This window comes from Felis catus, chromosome X (assembly GCF_018350175.1).
Source record: "Felis catus isolate Fca126 chromosome X, F.catus_Fca126_mat1.0, whole genome shotgun sequence".
Taxonomy (NCBI): Eukaryota; Metazoa; Chordata; class Mammalia; order Carnivora; family Felidae; genus Felis; species Felis catus.
The window spans coordinates 118,104,437-118,123,387 of record NC_058386.1 but is presented as its reverse complement, the minus strand read 5'-3'; the positions used below and the strand labels follow the sequence as shown (position 1 = coordinate 118,123,387).

The window sequence follows — 18,951 nt, the reverse complement described above, 5'->3', positions numbered from 1 at the left end:
CAATGAGGAAAGCAAGGTCCAGAGAAGTCAAGTGGCTTGCCCAAGGTCACCCAGGAAATTGATGGAATTAGGACTAGATGTAGTCCATCATTTATTAAAAGAGAGATAAAAGATATGTAAACAAATTCTCATGCACAAAGTGACACTAATTTAGTCATGTTCACGGTAGTCACAGCAGAGAATTATGGCCGTGAGAATGAAGACCTACCATTCTGCTAAAACTAGCTTCTCTCAGAACTGTTCGAATTTCATGTCAGTTAAACAGCTGTCCTGAGTGGTAGTTCAAAATTCAACTCTTGTGTCTCAACAGGGGAGGAATTTGTATCAAACAATGGAATGATTATTGTGAGTTGTCCTAGATATTCTGATTTTGTTATTGCTGTTACATTAGGGCTCAAGATTTATTTATACAACCTAGATTGGGGTAAGTGGTATAATTTAAATAGTACACTCTAAGAAGAGACATTTTAGAAAATTGTAGAGGGAAAAAGTAAGAACACAAGGATGTTATTTGAAAGGTCATTTGCTTGTAAGACAGTCAAGTGCAACTGAAAGTAAGGGCTTGGATTTTAAATTACTCACCCCCGAAGATACTATTCCGAAGCTTATCGTAATGATGGGAAATTCAATATCATTTTGTGATGTAAGTTGGTTTTTGTAATTATAAAATGATACATGCTTACAGTTTAAACCCTAGAGAAATTGTAAGGGAAGTAAAACCGATCTAGGATCTCACCACCCAGAGGCAGCCCTTGGTGATGTGTTAGTGTACTTTTCAACATCCTTTTTAGTACCTCCTATGTATCAGGCAGGTGCTGATCTGAGCACAGGGAATATAGCCAGAAACAAAGCAAAGATGCATGCGTCACGGAACTGACATTCCAGTGATAGAAACAGTTAAAAAATTAGATAGTCAAGACATTCAGATTGTTACAAATGCTCGGGATAAACTAAAACAGAACAGTGGGATAGAGCAGTGGGGTTCTCAAAAGGGAGGGCACATCAGAATCACTCGAAGGGTTTGTTAAAACCCAGATTGCTGGCGCCCACCCTGAGTTTCTAATTCAGTAGGTTTGGGGTGATGCTCGTGCTGCTGGTGCACAGACACATTTTGAGAATCGCTGGGCTCGGGAACGGTGGTGGTGGTGGTGGTGTGGTGGCAGTTTTAGGCACAGTGGTCAAAAGAGCATTGTGAAGGGATGCGCTGAGATGCGAAGAGATGAGTAAGGAGGCAGACAAAGAACAGAGAGGAAGAAGAGGTTTGGGTTAGAGGGATAGGAAAGTAAAATGATGTGAAGACTGGAAGGGGCATGTATGTTTGCGAGGAACAGAAAGAACGGGAGAAGAAGGCCGGTGTGGCTGGAGCCCGACACGTGAATGAACGATGGAATGAATGAGTAGTGTGGTCTCTTTCAGGGTCATCTGTACTGTGATCTTTAATCAATCACTCTTGCGGTTTTGGATCAAATACTACAATGTTTTCTCTTTGGATGAATCTCCAGTTCTTAAAAAAAATACATGATTAAGAAACGTGGAGCCTGTAATCGCTAGTATTCATTTTAGTAGTTTTTCAGTTTATTTCCTAATTATGATCATAAAAGTCACAGATAAAATAATTTCCTGTCTTCTTTCCTAATAGTTGTACTGCTTTTAACCATTTCACGTGTTAACACCTTGATTATATTTTCAGAGCATTATCTGTTCCCAATCTAATTTTTCACCATTGAGTGTAATGTTCAAATCCAACGAGAAAGTATTCTCCTATATCTTGTCCTCTAATAACCATGCAGAATGAACACATAAAAGATGTTTAACCTCATGAATAAATAAAGTAATGCAAATTAAAACAATAAGAAATACAATTTTTCACCTATCATATTGTAAAGATAAAAAAGATTGATATACCCAATTGCTGGCATAGTTATGAGAAAACAGATATTCATATTCTGAATATTCTGGACGTTTAATTTTGGTTTTCTCCTTAACTCAGTATTTATTCATTAGGGCATTTTGTTTTTTTCTCATTTGTGTTGGTACGTTCTGTTTTAAATGTGCTGTTTTTATTTTTACCACATCGGGGTTCAAGAATTTGGCCTTCTCATTTTCCAGATTTACTGTGTTTTTTTTAGCGGGGGGCCCAGTAAGTGATTTTTTCATCTAACTGTGTCGTAGATGCCTTTATGGAAACATTTTTATATTCCTGTAAATACAACACCTATATGTATTTTCTATAAAATTGGTCGACAGTGTTTGCACTGCATTTGTTCATACGTATTAATTATGTTATTTAGGTATTCGCTCTCAGAAGTCAGCAAATTATGGCCCGTGAGGTAAACCCGGGTAGCCACCTGTGTGGCAAATAAAGTCTTATGGGACCTCGGCCATGCCCGTTCATTTATGCATTATCTGGGGACCGCTTTCGTGTTACAGCGGCCAAGTAGCCTAGTTCCTGCAAAGCTTGAAATATTTAGTATTGGCCCCTTTACAGAAAAGCACTGCTGACTGCTGTTCCGTATCATCCCCCCCCCCTTTGGTCTGATTATCTGTCAGGGTAGGGGTGTGTAAAAAAAAGCTCTAGTAATTACACTTTTGTCATTTTCTCCCGTTTCTGTACAGATGCCAGTGTCACACATTTGCCACGTAAAAAGTCACGGCTGTGCTATCACGCGGCAGTGTGTTTCACATTGACTACTTTGTGCCTTGCAAATAATTCCGTTACTCCTCTCTGTGGTTTATGTTTGCTTGGGAAACCTTTGCCAGCGCTATTTTTAATCCATCTTCAATGTGTTGGGAGCAGAGGCAGGATGAAAAGGAAACACCCCTGAGTGTCTCGGCAAGTGGCTCCCAAGAGTAGGGAAAGCGAGACTGCGTGCTCATCATCCTTAGTTCAGGCTCCCGGCCCCCTGAGAGTGGGATATGAGGTGCGGGGAGGTGGAGGCTTCTTTTCCCCCTCCCTCTCTAGAGTGGAATATTATTCACTGGTAAAAAGAAACGAACTATCAAACCAGGCAAAGACGCGGAGGAAACTTCAATGCATATTACCAAGTGAAAGAAGCCGGTCTGAAAGGCTACGTGATTCCAACTATATGACATTCTGGAAAAGGCAAAACTACAGAGGTAAGGGACGCCTGGCTGGCTCAGTTGGTAGAGCATTTGACTCTTGATCTCGAGGTTGTGAGCTCGAGCCCCATGTTGGGCATAGAGATTACTTAACTAAAAACAAAAAACCTATAGAGATAGTGAAATAAACGATCAGTGATTGTGAGAGGTTGGAGCGTACTGGGGGAAAGGACGAATGGGTGGAGCACAAGGGATTTTTAGGGCAGTGAAACCATTGTATATGATATCCCAGTGGTGGATACATGACATCACGCATTTGGCAAAATCCTTAGAACTGTACCACACAAAGAATGGATCCTGAATCACACTATGGGCTTTAGTTAATAATAATGTATCAAGAAGGCATCGGGCTGGCTCAGTGGGTAGAGCATGAGACTCTTGACTTGGGGTCGTGAGTTTGAGCCCCACATTGGGGGTAGAGTTTACTTAAAAATAAAAACAACAAATAATAATATATCAATATTGGTTTATTAATTATAACAAATGCACCATACCGATGCACGATGCTGATAAATAGGAGAAGTTGTGGAGGGATGGAGTAGACGGAGAGCAAGTATATGGGAGCACTCTGTACTTTGTTCAATTTTTCAGTCAACGTAAAACGATTCAAAAAAGTAAAGTCTTTGGGGGCTCCTGGGTGGCTCAGTTGAGTGTCCAACTCTTGACTTTGGCTCAGGTCATGATCTCACGGTCTGTGGGCTCAAGCCCCACATTGGGCTCTGCGGTGACGGCATGGAACCTGCTTGGAATCTGTCTGCCTCTCTCTCTGCCCCTCCCCTTCTTGCTCTCTCTCTCTCTCTCTCTCTCTCTCAAAATAAATAAAAATGTACTTAGGGGCGCCTGGGTGGCGCAGTCGGTTAAGCGTCCGACTTCAGCCAGGTCACGATCTCACGGCCTGTGAGTTCGAGCCCCACGTCAGGCTCTGGGCTGATGGCTCAGAGCCTGGAGCCTGCTTCCGATTCTGTGTCTCCCTGTCTCTCTGCCCCTCCCCCGTTCATGCTCTGTCTCTCTCTGTCCCAAAAATAAATAAAAGTTGAAAAAAAAAATTTTTAAAAAAATGTACTTAAAAAAAAGTAAAGTCTTTTGATAAAAAGTTACTATCAATCAATCAGTTATCAGTCTACAATTTTTACTTAGAAAAAAACTAAATATGGCCATATACTGTAGAGAAGATAATGCCTGATGTTCATTAATTATTTCTAGTAGGCCTAAACTGCATACCTGACCATTGGTGTTACAGAGTGGATAAGTGGGATGGGAAAACAGAAAACCTGGGTTCGGATTTTGTTCTGCCATTTGTGTGGTCCTTTACCTGGGATCGCCAAGAGGTTTAAGTGCAGAAGACAGGTACCACTGTCATTGTGTAAGAAAGTCTCCAAAATATTATGTATCTCTTAAACTATTTTTAAGTCACTTTTTTTTTAAAGTTTATTTATTTATTTATTTAGAGAGAAAACACACAAGTGGGAGAGGGGCAGAGAGGGAGAGAGAGAGAGAGAGAGAGAGAGAGAGAGAGAGAGAGAGAGAGAGAGTCCCAAGCAGGCTCTGTGCTGTCAGTGTGGAGCCTGATGTGGGACTCCATCCCAGGAACCACAAGATCATGACCCAAGCGGAAGTCAAGGGACAGACGCTCAACCTATTGAGCCACCCAAGTGCCCCAAGTTACTTTTTTTTTTTTTTTTTTTTGGAGAGAGAGAGTGAGAGGGCATGAGTGAGCGAACAGGAGAGGGGCAGAGAGAGAGGAGGGACAGAAGATCCAAAGCGGGCTCTGCTGAACAACAGTGAGCCCGAATCAGGGCTTGAACCACCCAGGTGTCCCTCCTCTAAGTTACTTTTTTATTGCAGAAATAATTCATGTTGATTCCAAAGAATTTCATAAAGACAAAATTCCAAAGGTCAGAATAAAAATGATCTCTTCTTGGGGCGCCTGGGTGGCTCAGTCGGTTGAGTGTCCGACTTCGGCTCAGGTCGTGATCTCACAGCTTGTGAGTTCGAGCCCTGCGTCGGGCTCTGTGCTGACAGCTCAGAGCCTGGAGTCTGCTTCTGCTTCTGTATCTCCCTCTCTCTCTGCCCCTAACCCACTCACACTCTGTCTCTGTCTCACTCAAAAATAAATAAACATTAACAAAAAAAAGATCTCTTCTTGTATAGCCCAGAGATAACCACTATATAATTTTTGGTTTAACCTTTTATTTTGTTTATCCTTAAATATATAATTTAAAGACAAACTTGGGGTCATAATATACATACTTTTTTTTCCTTTTTATGAACATTTTTAAAGTTTATTTTTGAGAGAGAGAGAGAAAGAGAGAGTGTGAGCAGGGGAGGGGGAGGAGCAAAGAGAGAGGGAGACACGGAATCTGAAGCAGGTTCCAGGCTCTGAGCTGTCAGCACAGAGCCCGATGCAGGGCTCGAACTCACCAACGACGAGATCATGACCTGAGCTGAAGTCGGGCACTTAACCGACTCAGCCATCCAGGCGCCCCTGAATATTTTAAGTATTATATTTTTATAGTAACATTTTTAACTGACAGAAAACTGTTTAGTGCATGGATATAGTTGAGTACTATCTTATTGTTATGTATTCAGATTGGTTTCAGTTTTTTGGCTGTTGTAAATAATGCTGTGATAAATATCTTTGTGTCTGCATATTGTTTGGAATTTAGAATTTTGTTTTTCATATTAATGCCTAGAAATAGAAATATGGATAGATTGGCAAAATTTAAATAATCAGAGGCAAACTACCTTTTTAAAAGTTAACTCATAAATGGGTGCCCGGGTGGCTTAGTTAAGTGTCAGACTCGACTTCTGGCTCAGGTCTTGATCTCATGGTTTGTGCGATCGAGGCCCCCCCCCCCCCCCCCGGTCTCCAGGCTCCAGGATGACAGCCCAGAGCCAGCTTGGGATATTCTCTCTCTCTCTCTCTCTCTCTCTCTCTCTCAGCCCCTCCCCTGCTTGCATATGCACTCTGTCTCAAAATAAGTAAACTTAAAAAAAGTTAACTCGAACAATTTATATATGGAAAAATATAATTGTTAGCAACACAGGGCCTTCTCTTTGAGGACGGTTGGTTGTATTGTCTTCTGCAAAATTAGGAAACTAGTTTTTGTTTGGTGGATATGGAGAATATTGTGGTTAATCATATCTCTTCTTGATATTGGCTGCTGTGAATTTCGGACACACCTAGTTCTGGATTTCATAATATTTTGTGTATTACCCTCACTTCGGGCTTGACTTTAGCTTGCTTTACTACACCGTTAATTTTGTCTCAACTTATTTTTACGTGTATTTGGTATTGCCATACTATACGCATATTCTGAAATGTCGTTAATTCTCTTGGGAACATGGTGAGGAATAACTACATAAAAGATAAATGAATGACAGCTTTTATATGTGTAAATTAGTGCAGATTTCATCAGAAGGAATGATGAATGACGAATTAGTCATGTGATTTTCTGGGGCGCCTGGGTGGCTCAGTCGGTTAAGCGTCCGACTTCAGCTCAGGTCACGATCTCGCGGTCCGCGAGTTTGAGCCCCGCGTCCGGCTCTGGGCTGATGGCTCAGAGCCTGGAGCCTGCTTCCGATTCTGTGTCTCCCTCTCTCTCTGCCCCTCCCCCGTTCATGCTGTGTCTCTCTCTGTCTCAAAAATAAATAAACGTTAAAAAAAAATTAAAAAAAAATAAAAGTAATATGATTTTCTTTACTATACTCGGACTGTCTCATTTAGTATGATTTTTGTTGGCTAATTCTCAGCCTTGTTTCCAGTTTGCCGTATCATCTTTATATTCAAGTTTTTAGGCAGGCCAAATTTGTTAATATCTTGTCCTACTAGGATTTATGGGAATAAATGGCATACATTCGAGAATGTGCTCCAGAAGTGTAAATAGTGAAGCAAGTTCATTTTTCTTTCTTTTGGCTGACTGTAGGTAATAAAATATTGAAAAATGTACAAATTTAAGCTGAGAAAAATGTTAACTGCCCAAATGTTAGTAGTTACTGATGAAATTGCATGTGTAATGCTGTCTGTCAAGAGGGTGATTCTGTAAAGGACAATTAGTCTCACCAGAAAACACTTCTTGAAATTTATTTGTAGTGAAATGAACCTGAAAGTATCACATGAATTGTATTTGACAATTAAATTTGATTAGAAGCTGCTGATCTGAAGAACAGGCAGATTATGGGCGTGGATTTAGCAGCACTGATCAAATGTTCACTGTCTGGCACTTTCTGGTAACAATTCCCTCAGGATAAGAAGGAACATGGTTATCAAATTTAATAAATGTATGGAACAGATTAATTGAACATCCTATGTACTGCATACACATCCACTGCTAGGCTCATGAGCAAATATGTTTCATATTTTGTGTTTTTAAAAATTTTTTAAACGTTTATTTATTTTTGAGAGAGAGAGAGAGAGAGAGAGAGAGAGAGTGCGAGCAGGGGAGGGGCAGAGAGAGAGGGAGACACAGAATCCGAAGCAGGCTCCGAGCTGTCAGCACATATCCCGACTCGGGGCTCGAACTCACGGACCACAAGATCACCACCTGAGCGGAAGTCGGCCGCTTAACTGACTGAGCCACCCAGGCGCCCCGGTGTTCCGTACTTTGAAAGCATTACTTTTCACTGATTTTCCTCATCAAACGACTCAGACTTAAGACTTCTGACTCCTTTCTCCAACCCTGGGCATCAGCCTCCTTGACGATAAAATAGGAATGTGAAAGAACAACTTTGCCCATTTCTCCAAACAGTTGTGAAAGGAAAAGGTTGACGATGAATTGGGTTCATAGATGTGAGACGACAGCCCGTTATTAGGCGCTTGGAAGACCATACACTCAAAACTGAGTGTAACACCAGTAAACAAGTGAATCGTATCGAGCTGTCTTTGTCCTGGGAGACCGTAGCTTCATGGAGAAGTGCTCAGCCTCAGGTTAACTGCCAGGCTCTGCCACTCTTCTCCTCTGAGAGACGTTGGGCCAGTTGACTTTTCTGAGTGCCGAGGTTTTTAGTAAAAAGAGTGTAGGAACACCCACCCGTCGCGGTAATGTCAGGCTTCTGCTTTTACGCAGAGCGCGTAGCTGAAAACTTGGAATGCGTAGGATAAATAACGGCACGGGGAATATATAACGTGTGGGGGTGGCTGGGTGGGCATTCTCAGTGGTCTCTCTCTCTCTCGCGTACCTGCCAGTTATACCTTTCTTGAGGTGCAGCGAGTGGATCAGATCCTCCCGCTCACTTCAGGGCACGGGATCAGGCAAAGCTCTCCCCTCCCTCTAATGTATTTTTTCCTCTTTCTCCCTGGTCCCTGACCCATTCCCTTCCAGCACACAAGCCCTCGTTTTTAATCATTTGCTACAACGCTTGTTTGTATTTGTAAAATTGTGTATGAATAGAGTGATGATTATTTCCATGTGTTAACTTGACTAGGCTACTACGCTCCTAAAAGCTTAAGTAAGGTCATTTCTGGATGTGTCTAGAAGGGTGTATCCAGAAGAGAGTAGCATTGCAGTCTGAAAGACTAGTCCGTGGACTGAATAAAGGAGAGTCCTGCTAACCACTGAGGGCTTGGATGGCCCGAAAAGGCAGGAGAGGGTAAATTCATTCTTTGCTTGAGCTGAGACATCCATCTTTTGCTCTGTCATAGGTGCTCCTGGTGTTCAGGCCTTCAGACTTAGACTGAGATCGATACCCCAGGCCTTCCAGTTTTCAGGCCTGCGGACTCCAGCTGAATCAAGCCACTGGCTTTCCAGGTTCTCCAGTTTGCACATGGCAGATCGTGGGACCTCTCAGCCCCCATAATCCCGTGAGTCAATTCTTGCAATACATCTCTTTTTTTTTTTTTTTTTGAGTTTTTAAAATGTTATTTATTTTGAGAGAGATAGAGAGCATCAGTAGGGGAGGGGCAGAGAGAGAGGGAGAGAGAGAGAGAGCGAGAGAGCATCCCAAGTGGGCTCCCCACTGACATTGGGGAGATCATGATCTGAGCCGAAACCAAGAGTCGGATGCTTAACTGACTGAGCCACCCAGGCTCTCCTAATAAATCTCTTCTCATACAGATTTCTGTATGTGCTGTTGGTTCGGTTGCTCTGGAAAACCATAATACAAACGGTACTGTGCTGTGTAACTTGTTTTGCTTTTAGTTTTTTTTTTATTCGACACTTCATTTTTGAGATTCATTCATGCCATGTGTACAGTTCTTTGCTTCGGAGCGCCGACTGGCATCCCAACACCGTCTTCATCTTCCCTCAGGTGATGGACACTTAGGCTCATCCGTACGCCAGATCCACAACCAACACAGTGATAAGCACGCTCCTACGTGTAGTTTAACGAGCAGATGTGAGACGCACGGAGATTTCCCCAGCGCATATGAGCAGGGACGGGATTGCCGGGGCCTTGGGCGTACTCACGTTTCATGTCACCAGACCCTTTCACGCTTGCCCTCCAGCGGGGCTGTTCACGCTTCCCTTCTCTCAATAAGGCGTGACAGTGTTCTTCTTCCCACACCCTCTCTAAGGCATGATATTATCCCACTTTTCATTTTTGCCAGTCTGATTGGCGTCGCTCAGGTGGTGTAGCATCGTTTGACTGTACATTGAGACTGACATGTCTCTCCATGTATCTGTTATCATCCGTCGGTTTGTCTCTTGTATCTCTTGCCCATTTTTCTATTACATTTTATGTCTTTTTCTTGTCAGTTTGCACGAGCTCCCTGTATATTTATTTACCTTTTGGTTTATTTATTTATTTTGAGAGAGAAAGAAAGAATGCACGTGCGAGGGGGGGTGGAGAGAATCCCAAGCAGGCTCCGTGTTGTCAGCACAGAGCCTGACGTGGGGCTCGATCTCACAAACCATGAGATCATGACCTGAGCGGAGAGCGAGAGTTGGACACTTAGCCCTCCGAGCCACCCAGGCGCCTCGATCCACGTATACTTTAAATATTCCTTGTGAGTTTCATATGCTACAAACATCTTCTTTCAGCCCTTCACCCGGCTGGTAAATTTGTCTTTGGTTCCCTTCACTGACCAGAAATCTTCCATTTTGATATAGTTAAATAAAGGTTTTATTTGTAAACATTATGCTCAGTGGTTTTTGGGTTTTGCTGAAGAAGAGTTCCACTGATATTAAGGTGAAAAAAAACCCCTTCATTTGCTTACCTCTATTAACTTCCCTTTCACATTTATGTCATTATTCCACATTATGGGTCAGTTTTCTCAGTGCCATGTACTAAATAACTTTTTCCTGTTGATGTGCGACATGACCTTCATCAGAAATCTGCTTCTGATCTCTCTTTTCGTCTATTATTTTGTGTTTATGTGCCAGGACTACACGATTCTGTTACTGTGCCACAGTGGTAGTGAAATTAATAATAGTTGATACTTACATACCATTTTAAGTACTTTACCTGTCAAAACTTATTTAGTTCTCACAACAATGGATGAGGTAGGTACTGTTCATCCCCATACAACTGGATGGGAAACAGACACAGAAAGAGAAGTTAAGTAACTTGCACAAGTCATATAACTAGGTACTAGAGAAAGTAGATTTGAACCCAGATAATGTGGCTCAAGAGCCAGTGCTCTTGGGGCACCTGGGTGGCTCAGTCGGTTAAAGCGTCCGACTTTGGCTCAGGTCACGATCTCATGGCTTGTGGGTTCGAGCCCCGCATCGGGCTCTGTGCTGACAGCTCAGAGCCTGGAGCCTGCTTCGGATTCTGTGTCTCCCTCTCTCTCTGCCCCTGCCCCACTCGCATTGTGTCTCTGTCTGTCAAAAATGAATAAACATTAAAAGAAACAACAACAACAGTGCTCTTAATAAGACAACCTGCTTCTCCATTACATTCTAATATCTACTGGGTATTAGTATAACAAAATACTAATACTGTATAGTAAATAAATATATTGTGAGTTCTGGGAAATCTATATATACATATAGATTTGGTCTTCCTCCATAGTTCCTGGCTCATAACTTGCAAAACCCTTGAAATTTCCTGAGTGCCAAGGGTGATAGGAGCGTCTTTTGTCATAATATTTGGTCTCTTGTTTTTAGTTCCTGAAAATAATTTAGAGCCATAAAAGCGAACTGGGTGTCTTGTTATTCATAGTGCCCCTTTCCACCCTGACTGGGTTTTTGTTAATAAGATGAAATTTGGAAGGCACCCAAAGATGGGGCCTCGTTGCCAGGGGCACCAACCATGACCAGAGGGAACTTTCAGTCCCACCCCCTGATTTCCAGGGAGGGGAGAGGGGCTAGGGGTTTAATCCATCAGCAGCAGTCAGTGATGTAATCAATCATGCCTATGTAATGAAGCTTCCATAAACACCCAAAAGGAAAGGAGTGGGTGTTTCTGGGTTGGGGAATCAGAACATTTCTGTGGGCCACCATGCTAGGCCCCGAACTCTCTGAGGACAGAAGTTCCTTTGTTTGGGACGTTGCCCTATGTATCTGGCTGTTGGTTCGTGTCCTTTAATATCCTTTGTAATAAATTAGTAACCTAGTGAGTAAATGAGTTCCTTGAGTTCTGTCAGCTCCTCTAGCTCATCAGTCGAATCCAAAGAGGAAGTGATGGGAACCTTTGATTTCTAGCCAGTGGGTCAGAAGCACAGGAGTGATGTGGTGTAGGGAGCAGCATCCTTAGTTGCAGGGGGTCTTTGGAACCTTCAATGTGTAGCTGGCCATTCAGAAGCATCATTATCAACCTGGGCTTGTGATTGGCCTCTGAAGTGGAGGGTGGTCTTGGCGGACTGAGTCCTTTACCTGTGGCATCTGATGCCGTCTCCTAGTAGATAGTGATAGAATTGAGTTGACCTTTTGGACACTAGCAGGGTGCCCAAGAATTGCTTGTTGATAGTGGGGAAGCCTCCACAGACACACTGGAATTGGGCCCAGGAACTCACGGAAGACGGTTAACGAAATAGGGGCGCCTGACTGGCTCAGTTGGTACAGCATATGACTCTCGATCTTGGGATTATAAATTCAAGCCCCACGTTGGGTGTAGAGATTACTTGAAAATAAAATCTTTTTTTAAAAAAGAAGATTAACAAAATATAGGATTAGTAAAGAGAAAGAAATGCATTTGTTGATGCCTACATAAATTCTGGTAGAATTAATACTAGAATTGTATTGAATTCATAGATTATTTTGAGGGAGAGTTATAGTTACAATATTAAATTATCAAATCCATGAACACGGCATTTTTCTCCATTTGTTCACATCTTTTTTTTTTTTTTAACATTTTATTTTTTAAAAAATAATCTGTACACCCAGCATGGGGCTCAAAACTCGGGCCAAGATCAAGACTCACATGCTCTACTGACTGAGCCAGCCAGGCACCTCTGCTCATATCATTTGTGAGGTATTTCTGGAGTTGTGCAATTTTCCGAACATGAGTCTTAGGAAGTTACTGGGTTAATTTTTAGATACATCATAACTTTGTTACTGTTACGAATGGTGCCTTAATTCCTTAACTATAATTTGTCTATTATTGTTGCTGTAAAGGAAAACGATTCATTGGTATAAATTAGTATTTTATCTGGTAACCTTGCTGAAATGTCTTACTGGTTTTATAAAGTTCGTTTTTTTTTTTAATTTAAAAAAACTTTTTTTTTTTTTAACATTTATTCCCTTTCGAGAGACAGAGAATGAGTGGGGATGGGGCAGAGAGAGCGGGAGACTGAATCCGAAGCAGGCCCCAGGCTCTGAGCTGTGGTGTCTCTGTGTAGATCATCCTATTGTGACGGATTATGACGGGTATGTTGCTTCACTTAAAATCCATAAGCATCTCCTTTCTTTGACTGATGGCAAAGAACTGCTGTGCTGGGTTTGACAGTGAGCTTCTTTTCTTATTTTAGATCCCAAAGTTAATGGCTAGTAAATAAAATACTTACTAGAGGATTTGGGAGTGTTTTTTTCCCCATCAAGAAAGTTTTTTGTTTTTTTTTTATTTTAACTTTCTGAGTTTTTGCTTTCATTCTGAAGTGCTGAACTTTATCAGGTATTACTTTAGAACATGTTGCAATAATCCTGTAGTTTTGGGGTTTTTTTTTCCCCTCTGTCCTTTGGTTCAGGATTTTAACTGTATTGCTACATTGTCTTCTGGCTTCCTTTTGTTTTGGATGATAATCATTCTTCATTTCTATCACTGTTTATATATCTCTTTATTCTGGTGGTTTTTCACATTTGCTTTTTGTCTTTGCTTTTTAGCAGTGTGACTGTGGTGTGCTTCTTGATGTATTTTTCCTCCTTGGAGTTGACAGAGCTTCTTGGATCAATAAATACATTTATTTTTTTTTCTCTTTCCATTTCAGATATTATACTTTTCATTTCTTATTTTGCCGTTTAGTGATGACCATCCAACCTAAGTATTTTGTAATTACCCTCTGGTTTCCTCTCACCTGGGGTCCACACCTGGCCCATGTGGAATGCTGGGTAAGTTTTGCAACCTAGTAGTGTAGGCAGATTCCAGTTCGAGAACATTCCATTGATTCTGCCATGAAAGCAATTAGCTCATCTTCAGCCCTCTAGATTTCCAAGAACATCAATTCGATTCCTGCTTTTGGTGGTCCCCCACTGCGGGACCCACATGTCCTCCAGTTCTCTTTAGGCTTGAGATGAAGAGCATGACATACTCCTACAAAGATGAGAGTAGAGAATCTCAGTCGGGCTAGACCTCTCTCCGAAGAAATGTCTTCATTGTAAGAAGCCCAAGCTATATCCAGTGACATTGGCTGACTTGATAGCTCATTCCTTTTTATTGCTGGATAATATTCTATTGTATGGTTGTACTGCAATTTCTTTATCCATTCCCCTATTGAAGGAGATCATGGGGGCTACCAGTTATTGGTAATTATGAATAAAGCTCATATAAACATTCGGCAGGTTTTTGTGTGCACATAGTTTTCAACTCATTTGGGTAAATACCTCGGAGCACAGATGCTGGATTGTATGATAAGACTAAGTGTAGCTTTTTAAGAATCTGCCAAAGTGTCTTCCAAAGTGGCCGTGCCGTTGGCACTCCTGTGAGTAATAAATGGGACTTCCAGTCACTGCATGTACTTTGCAGCAGTCGGTGGTGACAATTTTTTAAGTTTAGCCATTCTAACAGGTGTGGAGTGGTATCTCGTTGTTGTAATTTGTATTTCTCTAATGACAGATGATATTGAGCAAAGTTTTCTAGGCTTACTTGCCATCTGTGTATCTTCTTTGGTGAAGCGTCTGTTCAGATCTTTGCCACCCCCCTTGTTTATTTCTTGATTTTTATAACTTTATTTATTTTGAAAGAGAGAGAGAGAGAAGGGGAGGGGCAGAGGGAGAGGGAGAGAGAGAAAGAGAGAGAGAATCCCAAGCAGGCTCTGTGCTGTCAGTGTGGAGACCAACATGGAGGTCAGTCTCACAAACCGTGAGATCATGACCTGAACTGAAACAAAGAGTTGGACACTTAACCAACTGAGCCACCCGGGCACCTCTCCGCACCCCCCCCACCCTTTTTTAAATGTTTGTTTATTTTGAGAGAGAGAGAGAGTGTGTGCATGAGCACAAAGAGCATGAGTGGGGGAGGGGCAGAAAGATGGAGACAGAATCCCAAGCAGGCCCCACACTTGGTGCTAAGCCCGACGTGGGGCTTGATCCCCCACCCAGGGATCATGATCTCAGCCAAAATCAAGAGTCGGACACTGAGCCACCCAGGGTCCCTAAATTTGTTTTGTTATTGTAGAGTTTTAAGAGTCCTTTGTATATTTTTGTTAACAGTCCATTATCAGATATGTGTTTTGGCAGTGCTATTTGTAAGGCTGACCTGTCTTTTCATTCTTTTAACATCATCTTTTATACAGAAAAGTTTTTTTTTTAACTTTTAATGTTTATTTATTTTTGAGAGAGAGAGAGAGAGCATAAGAGGAGGAGGGGCAGAGAGAGAGGGAGACACTGAATCTGAAGCAGGCTCGGCTCTGAGCTGTCAGCACAGAGCCCAACGTGGGGCTTGAACCCCCGAACAGTGAGATCGTAACGAGAGCTGAAGTCCGATGCTTAACTGACTGAGGCACCCTGGTGCCCCGAGGTTGTTTTTTGTTGTTGTTGTTTGTTTTTAGCTGTAATTAAGTCTAACTTACATGATTTTTCTTTCATCAATCATGCTTTATGTGTTGCATCTGAAAACTCATCACCCAACCCAAGGACATGTAGATTTTCTCCCATATTTTTCTCAAAGTTTTATAGTTCCACATTTTAAGATTTATGTCTATGATTGATTCTGTGTTAATTTTTGCATAGGGTATTGCATTTTTCATGTCTTATTTTCCTTTTATTCAATTTAATACAATAAGCATCTAAAAGTGGAGCATCACAGCTTTCGGCATGTATGACGATTTTCTTTTATCATTTTGAATAATGAGCTCTAGGCTTCTCATTACTCATCAATACTTGTATCTTTATTTTTCTACTTTTTTTTAAACCAGTGATAATACTTAAGGATTTTTAAAAATAATTGCATCATCACTTCAGAACAAAGACAGTGACACTAAGGAAGAATTGAAAATCTGGTCTAAATGTGGAGACATTTTTTTTAAAAATTTTTTTTTAATGTTTATTTATTTTTGAGACAGAGAGAGACAGAGCATGAACGGGGGAGGGTCAGAGAGAGGGAGACACAGAATCTGAAACAGGCTCCAGGCTCTGAGCTGTCAGCACAGAGCCCGACGTGGGGCTCAAACTCACGGACCGCGAGATCATGACCTGAGCCGAAGTAGGCCGCTTAACCGACTGAGCCACCCAGGCGCCCCTGGAGACATTTTTTGATGATTTCACTGCATAATGTCAGAACTAGGGCTTTCCAGTTGGGAACCATAGTCATGGCGTCATTCTCCCAGCCCCAGTGGTGAAGTATAGGAAACCCCAGTGGTGAGTTGGTCACATCCCTGAGCAAACTGAAATTTTGTGTACAGTTGGGTAAGATCTAGAATTTATGACTTGACTAAGGAGCAGTTTTAACAAATCCTTAGGAGAACGGTTTTAATATAAAGTGTTGCCTTGTTCAAAAATGCATCTCAACGTTGCTAACTGACAGCTTGAAAGCTATCTTCAGAAATAGTATGATCCATTTCTTTTTTCATTTTTGGTTGGTAATTCAGATCGTACTTAAAGTAGGGATCTGATTGTAGTACACTTGACAATTGCGTTACTGTATCTGAATTGATTAAAGTTCATGCTATTCTTTTAATTTAATGAATGTTTCTGTTCTCTGGTTTTGACACTGTTTTTGTGCTTTCTCTTTGGTAAGTTGTCTTTATTTCCCATTCTGGTCCATAAAATTATGCTCTCTGTGTCTTCCTATGTCTACACTGCTGTGGTTCCAGTGTCGTGATTTGTTGTTTCAGATGTTAAAATTGGTGCATTTATTCTAGTACTTTCCATCCAATCATAAATCTGTGCTGCCAATACTGTTTCTTTAAGCATTCGCTTGAACCTGAGGTTAAATCTTATTTTTATAACTATTCAGACTAATTAATTGCCTTTTACCTTGGAAAACCTTTGTGATTCAATAAATGAGCTCAAATTCTCCCACCAGTTATTATGTAATTTGGTTATTCATCATAGTTAAATTGTCTTCTTCTTTCCACATTTTAGTTATATATTTTTTCTTAACATTCTCCATGAAAGTCACTGCAAAAGTGAGGAAATAATGATATTAAAAATTTTTCAGATTTTATGTGAGGATCTTATTACCTAAATTATAGGAGTCTTTTTTTTTTGAAAAGGATTATCATTTCACAATGTATTATTACAATGAATAAAAGCTGGTAATGAAACAGCTGTCAAACTTAATTGAAATTCTATAAAAAAAATTTCAGCTCTAAATTTCCTCTTTTATCCAAGTACTTTTCAACATTTGAAGTTATTTTGGGATTTTACTTTATTTTGTTTTATTGGAGTCTACTGTCATTCATTAAAATTTTTACTAAATCCATCCCTGTGGTATACTGTTTCCTCAGATTAAATTAAGAACACATTAGACTAAGAGAAAGTAAGAAAATACGACATTCAGATTGTAGAAAACCTGTTTGTTTCAAGTACTCGTTCTTATAATTTGATAAAAATCCCTGCATTTTTCTAAATGTTGCACTTGATTTTGCCAACCTACTGTATCAGTGATCAAGAGACATTGATGATGAGCCTAGAAGTCAGGTGATAAGACTGCATTCCTGTTTTGTTGCTTTTAAAGTGTGAAGCATTGGGCAAGTCTGTTCCCTCCTCTGGGCCATTTTTCTTTGTTTCTGTTTCGTTTTTAAAGTTTATTTATTTATTTTGAGAGAGAGAGAGAGAGAGAGAGACAGAACGAAGGAGGGATGGATAGAGAGGAAGAGAGAGTTCTCCAAGCAAGCTCCATGCTGATGTGGGGCTCGAACCCACGTAAACTGTGAGATAAGGACCTGAGCCAAAATCGAGAGTTGGATAGTTAACCCACTGAGCCACCCAGGCGTCCCCCCCTTTTTTTTTTTTTAATGTTTGTTTATTTTGAGAGAGAGCCAGAGAGCGAGCAGAGGAGGGGCAGAAAAGCGAGGGAGAGAGAATCCCAGGCAGGCTCTGCTCTGTCAGCATGGAGCCTGGCGCGGGGCTCAATGCCATGAGCCACTGGGAGATCATGACCTGAGCTGAAACCAAGAGTCAGACGCTTAACCCACCAAGCCACCCACGCACCCCTGGGCTAGTTTTCTAATAGGAAAAATGAGGAGGATTTTAACTAGGTGATTTCTAATGTTCTATCAGGGTTTAAATTGTATTTCAATTTAATTCAGTCCTAAGAGAAAATTTTATTTTTCACAGAATTGTTTTTTATTTTTATAATAAGGAATAATAATTCTTATAATAAAATACAATAATAAAAATACCCTAAAGCATTCTTTTTTTTTTTAATGTTTATTCATTATGGAGAGAGAGAGAGACAGAGTGTGAGCAGGGGAGGGGCAGAGAGAGAGAGGGAGACACAGAATCGGAAGCAGGCTCCAGGCTCTGAGCTGTCAGCACAGAGCCCGACGCGGGGCTTGAACCCACAAACTGCGAGATCATGATCTGAGCCGAAGTCGGACGCTCAACCAACTGAGCCACCCAGGCGCCCCAAAGCATTCTTAAAACAGTTTAAACGGCGATTAGTTTACTGTATTATCAAAAAATTCCCCAGAGTATTTTAATAAATAGTCTTGGTTGGTGAGGCATTGGTGGCCTTGTAACTTGACATGGGCACCCAAGAAGCAGGCGTGTTACCAGTAGTGTTCAGGCTTCAGGGAAACGTTTCTTATGTCTTGTTCTTAAAACAGAAGGCAACTGATGAGCTTTTCTTTGGGGGGGGGGGCAGTGACAGTGGGGTTCGTGGGGTCTGGAGCCCACGGCCAAGAAAGAATTCTTGAAGAAAAAGGTGATTTTATTGAAGCGTGGGGACCGGACCATGAAGAGACACTGGTTACATACTATGGGGTTGGGGGAGGTAAAGTCCAGGGGAAGTTTCCAGGGAGATTTTCATATGCTAAAGAAGACTCCCAGGATAGTGGAGGCTTAGCTATTGTCAAGGGAAGGTTGTCCCCCCCCCCCCCCCCCCCCCCGTAGCAAATCATTAGCATTAAGACAGAAAGGAGTTCCTGGAGAAACATTTACTCTGCTGGCCTCAAGGAATTGTCAATGGGCTGCAGGTTATAAGGCAATTGAGTTCTATCTGCCATTTCCTTCTGCCTTTGTTTCCCACATCACTGTGGAGGGGTGATGGAGGCTTAGGTCCTGCAGGACTGTGATCTCTATCAGTTAACCATTTGTTTGCCCCTTTCCTTTGTTCTTGGGCAGGCAGGAGTGC

The 18,951-nt window shown here is 41.5% G+C and overlaps 1 long non-coding RNA gene across 1 annotated transcript in view; it reads left to right on the top strand.

Moving 5' to 3' along the window:
- Positions 1–10,712, top strand: part of LOC123383260 — a 73,754-nt gene extending 63,042 nt beyond the window's left edge. Inside the window, exons 2-3 of the long non-coding RNA XR_006592825.1 lie at positions 8,762–8,920; positions 9,367–10,712. This is a non-coding gene — a long non-coding RNA (uncharacterized LOC123383260). The remainder of the gene's footprint in view (positions 1–8,761; positions 8,921–9,366) is intronic.
- The last annotated feature ends 8,239 nt before the right edge of the window (positions 10,713–18,951 follow it).